Raw genomic sequence first — 958 nt, forward strand, 5'->3', positions numbered from 1 at the left:
ACTCCGACTGAGGTTTGTAGTTTCTTAGGGTTAGCTGGGTACTACAGAAGGTTTGTAGAGGGGTTTTCTTCACTTTCAGCACCATTAAGAAGCTGACTTAAAAAGGAGTTACGTTCCAGTGGACTGAGGCTTGCGAGCATAGTTTCCAGGAGCTAAAGGACAGGTTGACATCAGCACCAGTTCTAGCATTGCCAGAGGGTTCAGAAGGCTATGCGGTGTACTGTGATGCTTCTGGGGTTGGGTTGGGATGTGTTCTAATGCAACATGGTAAGGTTATTGCATATGCTACAAGACAGTTGAGGAAACATGAGAAGAACTATCCAACCCATGATTTAGAGTTAGCGGCAGTTGTGCATGCATTAAAAATCTGGAGACACTATTTGTATGGTGTTCATGTTGACATCTTCACAGATCATAAAAGCCTTCAATATATATTTAGACAGAAGGATTTAAATATGCGACAACGTCGATGGCTTGAGTTACTGAAAGACTACGACGTGGATATTTTATATCATCCAGGAAAGGCAAATGTAGTAGCCGATGCCCTCAGTCGAAGATCTATGGGTAGTTTATCCCATTTAGGTGTTGAGAAGCGGGAGCTAGTGCGAGAGCTTCATCAGTTGGCTAGTTTAGGAGTTAGATTATTAGAGGCAGACGATAGTGGGGTCACAATTCAGGATACAACCGTATCATCTCTAGTTGTAGAAGTAAAATCACGACAACAAGAGGATCCTAGCTTAGAGCAGCTTAGAGCTAAGGCTCAGGATCAACAGTCTTTAGCATTTGATATAGCAGAAGATGGAGTCCTCAGATATAGCGGTCGATTGTGTGTTCCGAATGTTGCAGGGCTTCGACATCGAATTATGGAAGAGGCACATCATTCCCGTTATTCTATTCACCCTGGTTCGACGAAGATGTACCATGATATTAAGGAGATCTATTGGTGGCACGGGATGAA

The sequence above is a fragment of the Solanum tuberosum genome, unplaced genomic scaffold (assembly GCF_000226075.1).
Source record: "Solanum tuberosum cultivar DM 1-3 516 R44 unplaced genomic scaffold, SolTub_3.0 scf00367, whole genome shotgun sequence".
NCBI lineage: Eukaryota > Viridiplantae > Streptophyta > Magnoliopsida > Solanales > Solanaceae > Solanum > Solanum tuberosum.